This window comes from Lepus europaeus, unplaced genomic scaffold, assembly GCF_033115175.1.
Source record: "Lepus europaeus isolate LE1 unplaced genomic scaffold, mLepTim1.pri SCAFFOLD_106, whole genome shotgun sequence".
Taxonomy (NCBI): domain Eukaryota; kingdom Metazoa; phylum Chordata; class Mammalia; order Lagomorpha; family Leporidae; genus Lepus; species Lepus europaeus.
The window spans coordinates 420,912-441,914 of record NW_026909024.1 but is presented as its reverse complement, the minus strand read 5'-3'; positions in this window follow the sequence as shown (position 1 = coordinate 441,914).

Below are 21,003 nucleotides of genomic sequence, written 5' to 3'. Positions count from 1 at the left end.
TTCTTATAGAGTATTGTCTTTAAAATGAGATTCTTTTCTATACTGAAAACATTTTTATCTTTTCTAATTTAAAATTAATATTTTCTTATAGATATTGTGCAATAAAGCTGAAGTAGAATGTATAGTTTTACAAATGTTTTAACAGCTGATAAAATTTTACATTTGTAGAATTAATATATTGTACTGGTACAAAATAGTTTTAAATTATATTTTAAAAAGCTAAAAAAAGAGTTTCATAAAAATTATGTCACTATGAAGACTAAATGTGCTAAATATATTCATATTGCTAAAACTAAACATGAGACTTAGCTTAGAGAGACTAAGACATTCTATTTCTAGGAAATAATCTGATAAGAAACAAGGAATGGAGATGAAAAACATCATCACCAAGCAAGTATATCTTGCCGTCACATGTGATGTTCTCCAGTGGGTTCTTAGAACCTTAATTTTGAGGGAAGAGCAGAGGGGACCAGAGAGTGCTTTGTGTGCTTAGCTCCTGCCCATGACACTGAACTCAGAAGTGAGATATTTGGAGGAATTAAAGATGACTTAAATAACTGATTACAATAAATTAACTGTCTCCAAATTGTGATGAGAATCCTACAGCTCAAGTTTAGAAGGCCTTCCCACAGATGGAGAAGAGACTGCATTGACACTCAGCTTGAATGACCTCCCCGGGCCTGGGGAGCAAGGAAAGTGAGGCCCCTTCAAGATAAATAAAGCCATTTTTCATCATCCACCCAGATTCTGAACAGCTGACTTCCCAACATTTGCAATCAGAACACGCTCTTCTAGGCCTAGAGATCAGGAGGAAGTGATACAGAGTTGTCCAAGGCATTGTTGCCCCTCCTAAAATGTCTGAGGTTGCCCACTGCAGTTGGGGGAAGTAATGCAGCATGTAGAAAAACAAGGACAGAGAACAGATTATCAACCTACAGTTTAATTTTTTTTTATTTGAAGAGCAGAATGACAGGGAGAGGGAGAGAAAGAGAGATACAGAGATCTTTCATCCACTGATTCACTTTTCAAATGACCACAATGATTGGGGCTGCATGAAGCCAAAGCCAGTAGAAAGGAACTCCATTTGAGCCTCACACATATGTAACAGGGTCCCAAGTAGTTGGGTCATCTTCTGCTGCTCTCCCAGGTGCAGAGAGCTGGATAAGAATTGGAGATGGGGGGGAGGGGGGGACTAATGCTGTGGCTCAGTGGGTTAATGCCCTGGCCTGAAGTGCCAGCATCCCATATAGGCACTGGTTAGAGACCTGGATGCTCTACTTCTGATCCAGCTCTCTGCTATGGCCTGGGAAAGCTGTAAGAAGATGTCCCAAGTCCTTGGCCCCCTGCATCCATGAGGGAGACCTGGAAGAAGCTCCTGACTCCTGGCTTTGGATCAACACAGCTCCAGCCATTGCAGCCAACTGGGGAGTGAACCATCAGATGGAAAATCTCTCTCTCTCTCTCTCACATACACACACACACACACACACACACACACACATATATATATATATCCTCTCTCTGTGTAACTCTGACTTTCAAATAAATAAATAAATCTTAAAAAAAAAAAGAATTGGGTGGGGACCAGTGTGGTGCTGCAGCAAGTTAAGGCACTACTTGTGATGCTAGAATCCTCTCCCACTCTGTAACTCTGCCTTTCAAATAAATAAATCCTTTTTTAAAAAATAAACTGACTGCCCTGACATGTAGGAAGACATGCCTAGGCATGAATTCTGGGGGATGCTGACAGGGCAGAGTAGTTACTCTGAGGACACAATCAGGCCTACACAGGTAGGACAAGAAGCAAAGCTGCCAGTTTGTCTTGCTCCTCTGCATACACTGCCATTCATCTGCCTCTCCCATTTGTAGCAGGTTCACCAGCCATTACAGCCTGTGTTCTCCTGTAAGCCTTCCAGTGGACTACTGCTGAGGTGGCACAAACCACAGTGTGTGTGGATGTGTGTGTGTGAATGTTTGTGCACATACACTCAACAGAGCTGGGAACCAGGGTTGCCAAGAAAACTCCTAGGCTCTAACAAAGGTGCCATTGAGAATAGTGGGGAACAGGTACACACTTTCCACTGAAAAGATAAAGCTGTATGATGTATTGAGTCACCAAGTTCAAGTATTAAAAATTTTTGAAGCCAGTTTCCAGAAAGCAAAAGCAACCCCACATTACAGAGGCTTATCCCGGGGATGTGTGGGAGAGGGTTCATTAAGTTCAGGACAGAGAGCTCCACCTAGAGGATCTATGCTGCTCAACACCCAAGGTCAATAAAAGTAAAACCATCAGTCAACTGCCATTTACAATGTCAAATTAAAAGCCCCCTGTGCCCCAGAGGACTTCAATTTCTGCTTGAGAAACAGAGAATGCATGGCCTCACTTTCCCCAACAGTTGAGTCCTAATTCTATGCACAAGGTCAGAATACAGAGATGCCCCATACCATAAATGCTCTAGCAGAGGTCATTGTTAGAGCAATCTTAGGAATCTTCTGCAAAGTGGAGCTACTGCTTATAATGTTAATCTAAGGTTTTGGAAGGAATTTTCCGGTGCCAAATGTGGTCCTAATTTCAGCCTGGAGACATCCTCAAGCAGTCTGGGAGTTTGGAGACTTGTGGGGACAGCCTGGTTCTGAGTCTATTTGCATGAAATGAGGACTGCCCTGGAATTGAAGTCATTCTAGAGGAAGAGGATCTGTCCATGCTTATCCAGTAAGGCAGCCTCAGCTTTGGAAGAGAAGTTGCTTCCACGGTAAGCCATGAGTTGTGCCTGTGTTGGTAGTTTTCGCCAGTCATGGTCTGATTCAAATCAAGTCACAAAGTGCACAGCAGCTGTGAGGACAGGTTCTAGGCCTGCTGTGACATCCCCATCAAAGACATGAGCAGTATTTTTCCCATTTCTGCCCAGAACCAAGTTGGCCTCAGTAACTGGAGGGCTAAGGCAGATACAAAACCTGTCCAGATAGTTGTGCCCCAGAGCAGCAGTATCTCATCCATCTGATAATGAACATGCTTGTTGATTCCATATTTTGGTTATTATGGACAGTGCTGTCATAAACATGGTGGTTCAGGTAACTCTTTGATACAACATCTTCATGTCTTTTTATATATATCCAGTAATAGGAATGATAGATTATTTTTGCAAGTCTATTTTTAGTTTTTTAAAAAAAATCTCAATACTGTTTTTATAGTGGCTGCAATAGCTTGCATTCAATGAACAGTGTAGAAGTGCTCCCTTTACAACATATCCTGGGCAGCATTTGTTACTCTGTCTTTTGGATAATAACCATTCTGACAGGGGTGGGGGAATATTTCATTGTGGTTTTGATTTGCATTTCCTTGAAGGCTAGTGATGCTGAGCATTTTTTCATGTATTTGTTGACATTTTTATTTGTGCTTTTGAGGACTTTTGAGGTCTGTTGTCCATTTCTTAGCTGGATTGGATTTTGTTGTTGTTTGGTTTATTGAGTTGCTAGTATATTCTGGATATCTTTTGTCAAATAGGTAGTTCACAAATATTTTCCCACTCTGTTGTATGTCTTTTCACTCTATTATTTACTTTGCTCTGTAGAAACTTCTGCTTTTAATATAATCCTATTTATTTAGTTTATTTTTTTGTTGCTTGTTTTGGGGGTCTTATACAAAAGAAGTCATGGTCTATACCAATATCTTGGAGTGTTTCCCCTTATCTTTCTTCTAGCAACTTCATTAAACTTGGATCTCTAATACATCCTGAGTTGATTTTTTGGTATATGGTGAGAAGTATGTATCTAATTTCATGCTTCTCATGCATACATCCAGTTATGTCAGCACCACTTATGGAAGAGATTATCCTTATTCCACTGTATAGTCTGGGCACTTTTGTGAAAAATCAGTTGTCTGTAGATGGATTAATTTCTGGATTCTCTTTTGTTCCAGTGATCTATGTGTCAGTTTTTATGGCAGTACCATGCTGTTTTTTTTTTAAAGATTTATTTATTTATTTGAAAGTCAGAGCTACACAGAGAGAGGCAGAGAGAGAGAGAGAGAGAGAGAGAGAGAGAGAGAGAAGTCTTCCATCTGATGGTTCACTCCCCAATTGGCTGCAATGGCTGGAGCTGAGCCTATGCAAAGCCAGGAGCCAGGAGCTTCATCCAGGTCTCCCACGCAGGTGCAGGGGCCCAAGGACTTGGGCCATCTTCTTACTGCTTTCCCAGGCCACAGCAGAGAGCTGGATCGGATCGGAAGTGGAGCAGCTGGGAATGGAACCACTGCCCATATGGGATGCTGGCACTTCAGGCCAGGGCATTAACCTGCTACACCACAGCACCTGCACCCATGCTGTTGTTTTTTGTTTGTTTGTTTTGGACAGGCAGTGTTAGACACTGAGAGAGAGAGAGAGAGAAAGGTGTTCCTTCCGTTGGTTCACCCCTCAAATGGCCACTACAGCCGGTGCACTGTGCCGATCTGAAGCCAGGAGCCAGGTGCTTCCACCTGGTCTCTCATGTGGGTGCAGGGCCCAAGCACTTGGGCCATCCTCCACTGCACTCCCAGGCCACAGCAGAGAGCTGGACTGGAAGAGGAGCAACTGGGACAGAATCCGGCACCCCAACCAGGACTAGAACCCGGTGTGCCAGCGCCACAGGCAGAGGATTAGCCTAGTGAACCACAGTGCCGGCCTCCCATGCTGTTTTACTTACTATAGCTTCAGGCTGGTGTTATAACATAATGGATAGAGTCATCACCTGCAATGCCTGCAATCCATATGAGTGCTGCTAGTTCATGTCCCAGCTGTTTCACTTCTAATTCAGCTCCATGCTAATGGGCTGGGGGAAGTAGTGGAAGATAACCCAAGTATTTGGGCCTTGCCACCATGTGGGAGACACTGATGAAGCTCCTGGCTCCTGAGTTTGGCCTGGCCAACCACAGCCATTGTAACTATTTGGGGAATGAACCAGGAAATAAAAGATTTCTCTCTCTCTCTCTCTCTCTGCATGTTGTGTATGTAACTTTGACTTTCAAATAAATAATTCTTTTTTAAAGTTTTATTTGTTTATTTGAGAGGTAGGGTTACAGACAGAGAGAGACAGAGGAAGAGAAAGTTCTTCCATCTGCAGGTTCACTCCCCAGTTAGCTGCAATGGCCAGAGCTTAGTCTATCTGAAGCTAGGAGCCAAGAGCTTCTTTCAGATCCCCCATGTGGGTGCAGGAGCACAAATAATTGGGTCATCCCCCACTGCTTTCCTAGGTGCTGGATCAGAAATGAAGCAGCCAGGGCTTGAATTGGTGCCCATATGGAATGCTAGTGCTGCAGGCTAGAGCTTTAACCTGCTGCACCACAGCACAGGCCCCTGTATGTTTATTTTATAACCTGAACTTTACTGAACTGGTTTATTAGTTATAAGAGCTTTTTAGTGAGGGATGTGGGTTTTTCTATGTCACATTCAAACATGGATATTTTAACTTCCTCCTTTCTATTTTGATGCCCTTTATTTCTTTCTCCTCCCCAATTGCTTTTGCTAATACTGTGAGTACTATATTGAATAAAAGTAGTGAAAATAGATATTTTTTGTCTTCTTCCAGATCTGAATGGAAGATGCTTTCAGATTTTCCCCACTCAGTATTTTATTGCATGTTGAATTATCATAAATAGCCTTTATAATTTTGAAATATATTCTCTCTAAATCTAATTTGTGGAGGGCTTTTACCATGAAGGGGTGTTGAATCTTATCAAATGCTTTCTCTGCCTTGACTGAGATGACCATATGGTTTTTGTTCTTTTTTCTGTTAATATGACTTATGACATCTATTGATTTGTAAATATTGAACCAACTTTGCATTGCTGAGATAAATCCCACTTGATCATGTTGTATGATCTTTTTGATGTTAATCTGCTAGGGTTTTTTTTTTTTAGAATTTTTAAATCTATGTTCATCAAAGATCTAGTATACTTTTCATTTCATATTTTGTCTTTGGTTTGGGTATCAGAGTGATGTTGACCTCATAGAAAAAAATTTGGCAGAGTTCTGTCCTGTTCAATATTTTGGAATAGTTTGAAGACAATTGGAGTTAGTTCATTTTTAAACGTTTTATAGAATTCAGTAGTAAATCCATCAGATTCTGAGATTTTCCCTCATGGAAAACTTTTAACTAATTCTTTATCTCATTGATTGCTATGGTTCTGCTTACATTATCTGTATCTTATTGATTTAATCTTGATATTAAGTCATGTGTTTCTAGGAATTTATCCATTTATTTGAAGTTTTCCAGTTTATGAATACAGTTTTTATAGTAGTTTCTTAAAATCCTTTGTATTTTAGTGGTGTCAGTTGTAATATCTCCTTTTTTATCTCTAATTTTATTTATTTGAGTTTTTTTTCTCTTTTTTCTTCATTAGTCTGGCTAAAGGTTTGTCTATTTCATTTATCTTCTCAAAAAACCAACTTCTCATTTTGTTTATTGTATTGTTTTCTTATTTTCAATTTCATTTGTTTCTGCCCTATCTCTTATTATTTCTTACCTACTGCTGATTTGGAGTGTAATTTGTTTTTGTTTTTCTAATTTTAAAATATTAATTGGGGCCAGCACTGTGACATAGCAGCTAAGGCCACTGCCTGCAGTACCGGCATCCCATATGGGTGCTGGTTCGAGTCCTGGTTGCTCCACTTCTGAACCAGCTCTCTGCCATGGCCTGGAAAAGCAGTGGAGAATGGCCCAAGTCCTTGGGCCCCTGCACTCATGTGGGGGAATCAGAGGAGGCTCCTGGCTCTTGACTTTGGATCGGCGCATCTTCAGCCATTGTGGCCAGATAGGGAGTGAACCAGCTGATGGAAGACCTCTCTCTCTCTCTGCCTCTCCTTCTCTCTCTGTGTAACTTTGACTTTCAAATAGACAAATACATTTTTTTAAGATTTAAAGATTTATTCATTTATTTGAAAGAGATACAGAGATAAAGGGAAGGAGAGAGAGAGAGAGAGAAAGAAAAAGGAAGAGAGGGAGAGAGATCTTCTACCCACTGTTTCATTTGCCACATTCCCAAAATGACCACAAAGCCTGGGCTGTGGCCAGGCTGAAGCCAGGAGCCAGGAGCTCCATCCATATCTCCCACATGAGTGCACGGACCAAGGACTTAGGCTACCTTCTGATGCTTTCCTGGGGCATTAGCGGGGAGTCTGATCAGAAGTGGAGCAAGGGCCGGCGCTGTGGAGGAGAGGGTTAATGCCCTGGCTCAAAGCACTGGCATCTCATATGGGCACCAATGCAAGACCTGGCTGCTCCACTTCCGATCCAGCTCTCTGCTATGGCCTGGGAAAGCAGTAAGAAGATGGTCCAAGTCCTTGGGCCCCTGCCCCTTCATGGGAGACCTGGAAGAAGCTCCTGGCTCCTGGATTTGGATTGGCACAGCTCCGGACATTGTGGCCAATTGGGGAGTGAACCATCAGATGGAAGACCTCTCTTTCTGTCTTATTTTTTCTTTTTGGACAGGCATAGTGGACAGTGAGAGAGAGAGAGAGAGAAAGGTCTTCCTTTTCCATTGGTTCACCCCCAAATGGCCACTGTGGCTGGCACAGTGTGGCCGGCGCACTGCGCTGATCCAAAGCCAGGAGCCAGGTGCTTTTCCTGGTCTCCCATGCGGGTGCAGGGCCCAAGCACTTGGGCCATCCTCCACTGCACTCCTGGGCCATAGCAGAGAGCTGGACTGGAAGAGGAGCAACTGGGACAGAATCCGGCACTCTGACCAGGACTAGAACCCGGGGTGCTGGCGCCGCAGACGGAGGGTTAGCCTACTGAGCCGCAGTGCCAGCCCTCTCTCTTTATCTCTGCTTCTCCTTTCTCTCTGTAACTCTTTCAAATAAATAAATAAATCTTAAAAAAAAAAAAAAAAAGAAGTGGAGGGCCGGCGCCGTGGCTTAACAGGCTAATCCTCCGCCTTGCGGCGCTGGCACACTGGGTTCTAGTCCCGGTCGGGGCACTGATCCTGTCCCGGTTGCCCCTCTTCCAGGCCAGCTCTCTGCTGTGGCCAGGGAGTGCAGTGGAGGATGGCCCAAGTTCTTGGGCCCTGCACCCCATGGGAGACCAGGAGAAGCACCTGGCTCCTGCCATCGGAACGGCGCGGTGCACCGGCTGCAGCGTGCCTACCGCGGCGGCCATTGGAGGGTGAACCAACGGCAAAAAGGAAGACCTTTCTCTCTGTCTCCCTCTACTGTCCACTCTGCCTGTCAAAAAAAAAAAAAAAAAAAAAGAAGTGGAGCAGCCATGACTCAAACTGGCATCCATACAGATGCCCACATTGCAAGCAGCAGCTTAACCATCTATGCCACAATGCCAGCCCCTCTAAATCTTTGAGATGTATCATTAGATCACTTATTTGAGACTTTCTCTTTTAAATGTAAGGACTTGATATTATAAACTTCTCTCTTAAAACTTCTTTTGCTTTATCTCACAGATTTTGATATGGTGTGTTTTCATTTTAATTTATTTCAAGAAAGTTTTATATTTTCTTTTTAACTTCTTCAATGACTCATTGATCATTCAAAATGTTTTATTTCTGTGTCTTTTTGAGTGCTGCATCTTCTTGTTGGTTTCTAATTTTTATTCCTTTGTGGTCTGAGAGGATTCATGGTATGATTTCAGTCTTTTTAAATTACTGAAACTTTACTTGTAGCCTAATAGATGGCCAACTATGACAATACTCAATGCGCTAATGAAAAGAAGGTTATTCTATAGTTGGTGGGTGAAATGTCCTGTAAATATCTGTTATGTCCACTTGCTCAACAGTATGTTTCAACTCTGATTTATCTTTATTGATTTTCTGTCTGCTTGATCTGTCCATTGAAGAGAGTGGGGTGTTGTAATCACCCACTATTATTGTATTGGGGTCTCTTTCCTTTAAGTCTAATGTTATTTGCTGTATATATCTGGGTGGTCTTGTTTTGGGTGCATAAATGTTTATGATTGCTATATCTTCTTGCAGATTCAAGCCTTCTATCAAAGTACAATGTCCTTCTTTGTCTCTCTTTACCACTTTTTATTTAAAGTCTGTTTTATCTTATATGAATAGCCACTCCTGTTCATTTTTTGTATCCATTTTCCTGGTATATCTTTTTCTAGTCCTTCACTTTCAGTCTATGTGTGTCTTTATTCGTGAAGTGAGTTTCTTGTAGCCAACATGTAGTGGGGTCTTGATTTTTTTTAACTATCCAGCCAACGTAAGTCCTTTGGTTGTTGAATTTAATCCATCTATATTAAATGATAGTATTGATGAATAAGAATTAACACCTGTCATTTGGTTGATTGGGTACTGATTTTACCTGCTCTGTTAGTGAATTTGGTGGTATCATATGTTTTCAGGATGTTTACTTCTAATGCAGGACTCATTTCAGAATTTCTTATAAGACTTGTCTGGTAGTGGTGATTTCCTTCAGTTTTTCTTATTTGAAAAATAGCTTATTTCTCCCTCCATTTTAAGGATACCGTCTCTCAATACAATCTTCCCGGTGGAAAGTTCTTTTCCTTGACGACATTGAATATATCATCCCACTCTTTTCTCACCTGTTTGATTTCTTCTGAAAAGTCTGATGTCAACCAAATTAGTTTTTATATATAACTTGATACTTTTATTTTAACCTTATTGCTTTAGTATTTTCTCCTCATCCTTAACTTTTGTCAGTTTGACAACAATATGCCTTGTAGATGATATTTTTTGGTTCAGTCTGCTTGAAGTTCTTTGAGCTTCTTGTATCTGGATAGCCACATTTCTTTCTCCTTTTTAAAGATTTATCTATTTGAAGGCCGGTGCCACAGCTCACTAGGCTAATCCTCCACCTGCGGCGCCGGCACACCGGATTCTAGTCCCAGTCAGGATGCCGGATTCTGTCCCAGTTGCCCCTCTTCCAGGCAAGCTCTCTGATGTGGCCTGGGAGTGCAGTGGAGGATGGCCCAAGTGCTTGGGCCCTGCACCCCATGGGAGACTAGGAGAAGCACCTGGCGCCTGGCTTTGGATCAGCGCAGTGTGCCGGGTGCAGCATGTCAGCTGCAGTGGCCATTGGGGGGTGAGCCAATGGAAAAGGAAGACCTTTCTCTCTGTCTCTCTCTCTCTCACTGTCCACTCTGCCTGTAAAAAAAAGAAAGATTTACTTATTTGAGAAGCAGAGTTACAGAGAGAGAAAGAGACAGAAAGAGAGGTCTTACATCTGCTAGTTCACTCCCCAAATGGCCACAAAGGTTAGAGTTCAACAGATCCAAAACAGATAAGGAGGAGCTTCTTCCAGCTATTTCAGGGGCCCAAGCACTTGGGCCATCTTCTACTGCTTTTCCATGCCATTAGAAGGAGCTGTATCAGAAGTGAAGCAGCTGGTACCTGAACTGGCACCCATATGGGATGCTGGCACTGCAAGCGAGGTTTAGCCTACTACATCACAGTGCTGGCCCTGATGTCCCTTTCAAGACCTGGAAAATTTTCAATTATTGTTTGATTTGGGAGGCTTTAAACATCTTTTCTCTTCCCTTCTGCTTCAGAAATACCTATAATATAAATATTCAGTCATTTAATCATATCCCAAGTTTCACATAGAATTTCTTCATTCTTTTTAATTTGTTTTATTGTCTGATTAGGTTATTTCAAAAGTCTTGTCTGCCAGATTAGAAATTCCTTCATTCATTTGGTCTATTCCTTTGTTAAAACTCTCAGTTATATTTTTTTTTCTCACTGACTGAAGATTTTATTTTCAAAATTTCTATTTGGTTCTTCTTAATTATTTCTGTCTGCTTACTAATATTTTCATTCATGTCACTCATTGATTTACTCACTTGTTTAATCTGTCTATATGTATTCTCCTGATTGCATTAAGTTTCCTTACAATCACTATTTTGAATTCTATTTCCAGAATTTCATAGTTTCCTTCAGTCTGAAGAATTATTGTGTTATTTTGGAGATGTCATGCTAGCTTTCTCTGTCATGTTTCCTATGTCCCTACGTTGACATCTGTACATCTGGTATAGTAATTCCTTCTTCTTTATGAAGTAGGTTTTCTTAAAAAAGAGTTTAAGGTTTGGATGAAATGCAACATATCACTTCGCTGGTTCTTTTGGCTTTGGTTCTAGGTAATTCCAGAAGTTCAGTCTCTCAGTTATATCTTTTGTTTTAATCAATGTCATCCTGTCTATAATTGACACACTGGTCTAGTCTGCTGCAAGCCATAGGATTAGAAGCATGACTTTGAGATGAAGGTAGGTTTCCTAGGCTATGTATCTTCAGTCCACACAATTTTGTATCAGTTACTCTGGAAATGTGAAAGCCATTGTCTTGGTGGTGGGTGCTGATGTCAATGTAAATGACTATTCCCTTGTCCCAGTAGCAATCCTGGTGATTGTAGGGCTTGTGGCATGAATTTCTGTGACTCTATGATTGTGTAAAGTGGATGAAATGAACCCCTCCTTTGGTCTTGCTAGGAAAGTGCAACTGGTGCTGCAGATTATAATGTCCAAAGCCCTATTTCTTGGAATGGGCAATGTGAACTGAACCCTGCTCCAGTTCCACAGGGTGATTTTAAGGCACACAGGAAATTTTTTCTCTGGCAGGTATGAGTCCCTAGAGGTGGAATGCAGGTGAGTTCTCCCCTAGGTCCATTGGGTAGATTTCAGTGGGATTAAACAAAATCAAACTGATTGTTATAATCCTGGTGTTATATAGTACAGCAGAGTCATTACCCAAATCTTCTAGATGGAAGTGCATTTTGGTGTTAGTTCCCAGAAGCTAAGTGTCACCCCACCCCCACTCCCAGCTCACATACAGTGGGTGAACATGGTTCTTGGGCTAATACTCCCAAGCTCCAATTGTTACAAGATGAATGGGACACGCCCTCTACCCCACAACTTGCCCTTACTCTGACTCTGACTGTCTTCTGATAGCAATGGTCCAGAGATCACTTGTGTGAGTTTTTCCAGGAGAGTCCAGCACTCTATGGGAATAAGGGATGGAAGGGAGACAATGTGAATTCATTTCTTTGAGTGTAGCAATTGCTCAGACCCCAGTCAGCTCCCCAGGATAAAGTTACAGTCAGTGAGTGACTGTGAAATTCTTAGCATGTAAAGCCACAGCCTGCAGTGCTGACATCCCATATGGGTGCTGGTTTGAGTCCTGGCTGCTCCACTTCTAATTCAGCTCTCTTCTATGGCCTGGGAAAGCAGTAGGAGGTGGCCCAAGTGCTTGGGCCCCTGTACCTACATGGGAGACCTGGAAGAAGCTCCTGGCTCTTTGCTTTGGATCAGCACAGCTGCAGTTTCCACCATTACAGCCAATTGGGGAGTGAATCAGTGGATGGAAGACCTCTTTCTCTCTCTTCCTTTCCTTCTCTCTCTGTATAACTCTGACTTTCAAATAACTAAATAAATCTTTTTTAAAAAAATGACATATAAAAACTTCTTCCTACTTTTACTTGGTAAGATGTCAACTCAGCTTGCAGCTGTCTGTACTGTGCTGCCCATCTCAACCGTGTTTCTGTCCTCTTTCCTCACTGTTCCATGGGATATTCATTCTTTTTATTTCACCTCCACTGAATATTTCTGTCAGTCAGACCTCTGGAAAGAGATCATTTCTTTGTTTTCATATCCTAATGAAGCTGGTCAGTATGACTTTACCCTATTCAACCATCTTGGATCCTAGGAATGCTGCTTCTTAGGGCTAGACTCAGGGATGATCTAAACTTCAAGTTTTCCCCAAGTTGAGATTCTGATGATGCTTAAGAATGTCATGTTTCACAATATTCACCCTGAACTAACATCAAAATTATCATTTATTAATACTATGTGTCAGGCACTTTGTATAAGTGTTAGGCAAAATGTTCACCACTAAACTAACTTGAAGGGAAATGTTTAATGACCACTCATTAGGAAATAAAGAAATTGAGTCTCAGGATAAACAGGCCTGAAATCACAGGTCTGTTTGAATTCATGTGTGACCAACTCTGCAAGATTCTTCTTGCCAAGGATACCAATGGACTGTTGACTTCATTTTTTTAAGGGATTTCCTGACAACATTAGAACATGAATTGGTCTTCCAGTGGTGTTTGTTTTAGAAACACTTAAATGATAATCATTCTGGTTCTCTTTCCAAGATATGTGACAATGATTTTGGGTGTGTTAACAGCAAGAGGGAATCACAGAAGACAACTTGTATCTTTCAACACTGGCTGAAAAAGACAGCTGCTTCCTGCCTGCATAGAATCAGTTATGAAAGTGTCACATTCACTGTTAGCTATTCCTTAGACAAACCCTCCCTCTAGAGGCCAGCAAAGAAGGGGATGGATGTGAAGAATATTATGTGTGTGAATTTCACAAGCCATGTTAATTCTTTGTTTTTTTTTAAGTTTTATTTATTTGAAAGAGTTACAGAGAGAGGTTGAGAGAGAGAGAGAGAGAGAGAGAGGTCTTCCACCCACTAGTTCACTCCCGAGATGGCTGCAACAGCTGAAGCTGAGCTGATCCAAAGTCAGGAGCCAGGAGCTTCTTCTGAGTCTCTCACATGGATGAAAGGATCCAAGGACTTGGGCTATTTTCTACTGCTTTCCCAGGCCATACCAGAGAGCTGGATCAGAAGTGGAGCAGCCGAGACTTGAACCGGATGACTATATGGGATGCCTGTGCTGCAGGCCGGGGCTTGCACTGTGCCACCACTGTGCTCTACCCCCCCCCCCCCGCTGGTCCCACCATCTTAACTCTTTGTAAAAGCCAATTTATTTTTGAACAGGCATGGCCAGAAATTATACCTGTGTTGAGATTGTCACAACTGTCAGATGTTAACAATTCTAGTAATTTTAGCTCATTAATCCTGGGTTAGCTAGCACAGGGCACATTCTCCTCTCTGGATTCCCTGTGCTAAAGTCTTTCTCCACAACCTTGACCTTCGAGTGAGATAACCTGCACTGACCTCTGATTCACCCATAAAAGGAGATTCATCCCAACATTCACAAGGGAAGGGGTGGAAAGAGAGAATCTAGGGAAGAATCAGAGAAGAATCCCCTCCCCCATTGCCACCTTCTACAGCTATTGGGCTGTGGGATAGTTGATTACTTAATTATCCAATTTTTCAGGTATCTAAGATGTACAGTGGAAGCAGCTGATGACTTAAACACTATGTGTAAAAGGCACTTGAAATTCTTGAGAGGGGCAGACAGAGCACATGCTGAATGACACAGTTGCAAGGCTTATGTTGGTTCTGTCTTCTAGACCAACGAATTTTCCTAACATCTTTGCTTTTAGGAGATTGCCTGCTAGGAACCATTGAAGAACCAAAGTGACTCCATTTTAAAACAATAAAAAAAGCAGCCTCCATTTCCCATAGCAGACCCGAGTCCTTGTAAAAGCAGGCATTCAGGCATTCTGGAGATAGCAAAGCTTACCAGGGACAACTAGCTTGGTAGACCAAGGACAGCACAGTAGAGATTGCTAAACAAAGTAATTCCCTGCATCCAAAGCTTCTGTGCTGTAAGCTCCCGCTGTAACTCCCTGTGCCCAAAGCTTCCATGTTGTATATAACTCTTTTTTCCTGCTGATGTAGCCCTTTTTTCCTTTAAAAACTCTCCCAAACAAAGACCGGGGCCTCACTCGTTCCTCTGCTATGCCGGTTGGTTGGATGGAGTCCCTGTCGCAGCTTGTACTCTAGAATAAACCTTGCTTTTGCAGTTTGGTGTGATCAACTCTCTGGGGGTCTCTGTGGGGATCTAACGATCTGGGCACAACATAATCACCAGTGTTTTTGGTTTTTGGAGCTTCAGCTATAGCTGGAGTATCTTCAGGATGAGGTGAGGAATAAGGATACAAACATCAGAGGTAATGTTATGATGATAGACACCCTAAACTTGATCCAGGTCCTGAAGCATTGCTGACCATGAGACTGTGACACCTCTAAAAACTGGTGGATTTGGGGCTAATGCTGTAGCATAGGTTAAGCCTCTGCCTGTAGCACTAGCATCCTTTATGAGCACCAGTTCAAGTCCCAGATGCTCTATTTCTGATCTATCTTCCTGCTGATTGCCTGGAAATGCAAAATATGGCACAGTATTTGGGCTTCTGCTTCTCATGTGGGAGACCCGGAAGAAGCTCCTGGATCCTGATTTTGGATTGGCCCAGCTCTAGTCATTGTGAACATATGGGGAGTGAACCAGTGGATGGAAGACCTCTCACTGTCTCTCCTCCTCTGTAACTCTGTCTCTTAAATAAAGTCTTTTTTTTTTTAAAAAAAAAAGGGGGGGGAATCCTTTTTTTAAAAAAAAGATTGAGAGATTTTTTCTTTCCTGCCAGCATGTGGAGTTCTACAAGAAAGACTTTAATATATTCATTTTTCACACTGGCTCCATGGTCCAAGACCATAACAAAGGAGGCCCCAATCAATATTTGTTGCATGAGGAAAGCACACATAGGTGATCAGATATCAGCCACCTCAATGTTTGGAGGCACACAGGGTATGGGAGCTGGCTAACTCTGTGCACTTATGTGTCTTAAGAAAAAGAAACAGCAAGAATTGGAAACATTCCCAGTACTTCCAAAGGAAGAAATGAGCAGTCAGCGCATGTGTATCCACCTCTACTTCCTTTTCCATTGGTGATGTTTATCACCTTCCCCCATCCCTCACTGACAGTGATAGTGAGAAAGGTAGCCTAACAGCTTGACACAGTTCCTCCATTCCCACACAACACGGGGAGCTTGGGACATAGCTTTCCTTTCCAAATCAAACAACATAAAAGATCTGTTTTCTAATAAAACTCCTTCCTACCTAACCATGCAGCCTTTCTTTTCCAGGTAAGGAGTTCTGCTAGGCCAGGGAATGACAATAAAACCATAGATGAGGATGTCTAAACAGGAGGCACATATTCTGAGTTATGAAACCATGCATTATAAGTGAGCCTCCCAAAATTAAGGAGGAAAAAGAACAAAGAGAGATAGTGGTCAACCAATGAATTATTCTTCAAACAAAAATGTTTTGGACACCATGTATAAGTCAAAGAATGTTTATGATGAAGAAGTGAACAAGCCAGAAACAGGTCTTGCTTCTCTGTAATTTATATGCTGACACAGGAAACAAACATTAAGCAAAGAATGTAAGTGTGTTGAAGTTTAAAAAAGAAAAATGTGAAATGCACTGAGAACCTATCTGGTGATGCTAATAATGGGGGGGGGGGCTCTTACTAATCTTGAGGAAGGCAGTAATGAAATCTCACATGTGGGAGACTTGTGGCATCAATCAGGCCAAGACTGGTGGGAAGAGCATGTGAAATTAACACAAAGAACACTGCTGTTAAGACATTTAAGAGTGCATGATGTCCAGTGCATAAAGAACACTGGGGATGATTGAGATAGAAGAGAGAGGGAGGCTGGGACCAGGTAATTCACATGAACAGAATCCATGTTCAAAATTCTGGACCTTATCTCACAGGTGATGAGAAGGTATTGATGAATTTTAAGAAACAGAATGGCATCTGAGATTTACATTTTAACCTTTTAAGCTTCAGTGTGGATAGCAGAAGGAAAAGGGGCTGGGATATGACATTGGAGGAGCTTTCCAGAGGCCTTCATTGTAGTCCAGGGAACATATGAAAATGTGCTTAATTAATGTGGTAGTGATGACAAGAGAAGAGAAGGAAAGGCAGTGCTGAATATAAATGAAAGACAGGAGCTCTCTCACTGTGATTTTTGTAACAACTGCTCGTTATAGGAATTCCAAAGGATGCTTCAGAAGCTGTGAGGAAAGAAAAAAGTATAAGTTGGATAGTGAAATAAATGCTCACAGAAATATATTTGAGAGTGCTCATTCATTCAAATATTCTCTGAGTGGCTAGAAAGATGGCGCAATAGAGGAAGCAAATACTAGTCTCCGGTCTGTCATTGTGGTGCAGTAGATAAAGCTGCCACCTGCAAACCTAGCACCCCATGTGGGCAACATTTCATTTCCTGGCTCCTCCCTGCTAATGGCCTGGGGAAAGCACAGATGACCCAAGTGTTTGGGCCCCTGTCACCTATGTGTAAAACCCAACTGAAGTTCCTGCCTCCTGACTTCAGCTTGGCCCAGCTCTGGCCATTGTGGCCATCTGGAGAGTAACTAGTAGATGGAAGATATGTGTGTGTGCGTGTGAGTGTGTGTCCCTCTCTATATATAATTCTGACTTTCAAAATAAATAAATCTCTTTAAAGACTACTACTCTCCTCTGCAAAGAAGAACCAGAAAATAAATAAATAGGTGCATTTCAATGTGACTTACACTAGAACCCAGAAGGGGAGAAACAGGAACATTGTACAACACAGAGATTTGAGGTAGTAGCATATAGAATAGGGGGAAAAGAAACAACACTGGACAACAATGATGCTGGTTCTCTGACCAAGGGGAATCCCCTTTATACAAGAAAGGGTAAACAGAAAAGTCCCAGTAAGACCTTTTGCATTGAAGTCAGAAAAAATAGCAACAAACATCACAGGTTTGCAGCCCATTTATAGGTGACCTGGAGTCTGCACAGTAGTTTCACTTTTTTGAAAAAATTTATTTATTTATTTCAAAGATAGAGTTACAGAGAGGCAGAGAGAGAGATAGGTCTTTCATCCGCTGGTTCACTCCCCAAATGGACACAATGGCCAGAGCTGCGCCAATGCAAAGACAGGAGCCAGGAGCTTCCTCTGGGTCTCTGTCATGGGTGCAGGGGCCCAAGCACTTGGGCCACCTTCTACTGCCTTCCCAGGCCATAGTGGAGAGCTGGATTGGAAGTGAGGCAGCCAGGACTCAAATCGGTGCCCATATGGGATGCCAGCACCTCAGGCAGTGGCTTTACCTGCTATGTCATAGCACCGGCCCCAGCTTCATTTCTGAGAAGGTTCTTACACTGTTATCCTAGCTCCCAAAGACCAGGCTGCTGTAGCACAACAACAATACTGGGGACAGAATCATACTTCCAGCCTGTCATTAGTTGAGAGCTTGCACTTTGTGCAAACACTCATCCATGATTGCCAGATTTCAGGACTTACAATGTGTGCTGTACTCTCCTTATAATCACAGCAAGCCTGGAGTCAGATAATGCAGCACTTGGGTACTCCTCAAAGCTGCTAGTGCCCTAACACTTGCATTATTTACTACACTTCCCCTGCCATCACTGCTGGCCCACCCATGGCCCATGCCTGTTTCCAACAGGACCACATATACACCACACTTGCCACCATTGCTAATGTGGAAAAATCCATCATGTTTCCTATGTCATCATTTTCATTGTGGTGACTGGTCTCTCACCAACACTACTGTGTGCACGACAAATAGTAATGTTCTGGCCATTCATGTGGGAGACATAGATTGAATTTCTGGCTAAGGCCCGCTGGCCAATGTGGGCATTTGGGGAGAGAATGGTAGGTGAGAGATCTCTGTATATAAGTCTCTCCCTTCCTGTGTCTCAGATAAATGCATAAACACTTTAAAAATATATTTTTGAAATACTTAACAAAAGACTGGATCAAACATAAGAAATGATATCAGATCTTGAAGATGAGTCTTATGAAAAAAATGAGGACAGCTTTTGAGACCTTAGGAACACCATCAAGCAAGCAAATACTTAATTTTTGGAGGTCTATGAAGGCAAAAAAAAAGGAAAGACATAGAAAAGCTAACCCATAAGTGAAGCTGCTGGTTCCTGGGTTTCACTTGGCCCACTGCTGGCTATTGCAGCCATCTGGGGAGTGAACTAGTGAGTAGAATATTTCTCTCTCTCTCTCTCTCTCTCTTTCTCTCTCCTCTGATTTTCCAATAAGGTAATAAATGTTTTTAAAAACTATCCGAATAAGCTGAAATGGGAAAGAAACTGTTCAAACTCATTTTGCAAGGCTAGAATTATCCTGACACCACAGCTAGGCAAGGCCAGAGCAAAAACAGCAAAAGAAAAATATAGACCAATATTTCTGATCAATGTGAATTCAAGACTTCTCAACAAAATACTAACCAATAGAATCCTACTACACATCAAAAATTTCACTCAACATGATCAAGCAGGATTTCTTTTCTAAAGGAGAGCTACCTATATTTTTTTTTGACAAAGATGAAAAATAAGCAGGGAAGACAAAGATGACTCCAAAGTTTGGGGCATGAGTAACTGGGAGGGGGAGGTTGTCACTGAATAAGGAGTAAGGAAGCATATGAAAGAAACAAATTGCAGAGAAGTGTCAGGGTTTCACTTTGAACATAGTCAGTGTGAGGTACCTGGGGGATGGCGCCATGATAATCCTGAGACACTAACTTATATTCACATCTGTAGCTCAGTGTGCAAGAGTAAACTGCAGAAATAAATGTGAGGCTCATATCCTGTAGATGGTAAGTGAAACCTTGAGGCATGGAGAAGCCAAGAACAAAGAACAGAAGCAAAGCAGACCAAAGACAAGGCCCTGGGCTCTCCAACACTAAGAAATAGAACAGAAAAGAGGGAAGAATCAAAAAATACCTAGTTGGAGCAGCTAGTGTTACTGGATGAAAGCAAGGTGTTGCATGGAAGCCCAGAAAAGAAATTCCCCCAAGAATAGAGGAGTGGTGTCCTGTGCCCTGTGCTGCTGGATGACAGAGTGGGACATGGTGCAAGAGATGACCCTGTGCTAGCACTGAGAAAGCATGGGTGCATTCTCACAGAAGTGCTCGGAACCTCTAAGTCTTGGTTTAAAGACTAAATGCAAAAATCGAACTTAAAACACCAGAAGAGTAAATTTTTAAAAAGGGAAAATATTTTTAAAACCATAAATCAATAAAAATGAAAATGTGTCTATAGCCCTATAACAGACAGTTCCAAATGTGACTTCTAGGAGTGTGAATAAATTAATAAATAAACTTCTGGCAAGACTGAACGAGAAAAAGAAAACACTTGCGATTTGAGTGGAGAAAGTGGATGTCACCAAGTTTCAAAAACTTAAAGATAATATGTCACACATAACTTTGAGTCAATAATATTTTTGGTGATTAAGTGGATTTTATTTTTGGAAATTACATATTACCATAATCAATTTCATGAAAAAGAACAAAAGGATATATCAACAATCATTATACAGTCTGAAAAAATTTTTAAATATGCATAATGACAAATTAAAAACAAAATATGTACAATGTTTAAGCCCAGATGGTACTACTACTGTTGAACAGCGAATGCTGAGTGTCCTGTGTTGAACCTGGGAGGCCACCAGAGGGCACACAAACACATCTTTTTGAAAGAAAGAAAAGAAAGAAAGAGAGAGAGAGAGAGAGAGAGAGAGAGAGAAAGGAAGGAAGGAAGGAAGGAAGGAAGGAAGGAAGGAAGGAAGGAAGGAATTAAGACTGAAAGAACATGTAATTCCTGTTACTTGTTTAAAAAAAAGAGAGAGGCTAGAGTAATTTTGATAATGATGATTGATGAAAATAGAATGAAAAAGAGAACCATATGGTCATTTATGAATAAAATTTAAGTCTGCTGCCATAGCCTATGGGTAAATGCATCCAATTTCATCTGAATAAAATTTAAATCTTGGAAAGATGAATTTAGCAGAATATTAAGTTAATAATGCATTATGAAAAAGTAATTTTCAAACCAGGAATAAAAATGTGATAAAACATTAATAACCATCCTGGTGGCAAGGGAAGTGCTAGGCTCACACTTTGCAGTGGTGAGTAAAAAGCCTTTCTTCATTAGCCTCCCAGCAGAGGGAGGATTCTTCAAAGTACTCAGCAGAGGAAGGCCTTGCAATAGAAAAATATAATTCAAAATATTCACTGTTTCCTCCCCAACACAGGATGTGTTCACTGATGTAAAATATACACAGTGGCCTCTAATTAGAATTAATATACACAGAGAAGCTCCTGGGACTAATATAACATGTTCTCAACTGTCTCTAATATGAATATGATGTCCATGCCATAGTCCCTAGGATGAATCTCATATGTACACAGCAGTCTCTTCTATGAATGCGATGTCCACACTGTATTCTCTGGTACTAGCAGAATGTTCTAAAATAGATGACACAGGGCTGAAGACCAGTTAAAGA